The sequence below is a fragment of the Penaeus monodon genome, chromosome 28 (genome assembly GCF_015228065.2).
Source record: "Penaeus monodon isolate SGIC_2016 chromosome 28, NSTDA_Pmon_1, whole genome shotgun sequence".
In the NCBI taxonomy this organism is placed as follows: domain Eukaryota; kingdom Metazoa; phylum Arthropoda; class Malacostraca; order Decapoda; family Penaeidae; genus Penaeus; species Penaeus monodon.
Window position 1 is genome coordinate 21,571,764 of NC_051413.1, and position 259 is coordinate 21,572,022.

General features: G+C 49.8%; 1 pseudogene; it reads right to left on the reverse strand.

Moving 5' to 3' along the window:
• The window catches only part of LOC119591416, a 46,665-nt pseudogene that overhangs the window by 3,808 nt on the left and 42,598 nt on the right, over positions 1–259 (reverse strand).

Consider the following 259-nt stretch of genomic DNA (forward strand, 5'->3'; position numbering starts at 1 on the left):
GTCATTCACTCCCTTACCTCGGAGAATCATAGTCCAGCTCCGTGGTGTCGCGATACCAAATCACCGTCCCAGAATTCTCGGAGTGTGTGCTGACGATACAGGTCAGTTTAATGGTTGAGCCGTTCTGGATGTAGATCTCCTTCGGCCCGAGGATCTTCGCTTGCTGAACTGCTGGGAGGAGAAGGCAATCTCTCGGTTGAATAATATCGGATCACAGTCGACAGGAGAGAGAGCGAAAATGAGATGGATTAAATGGTAG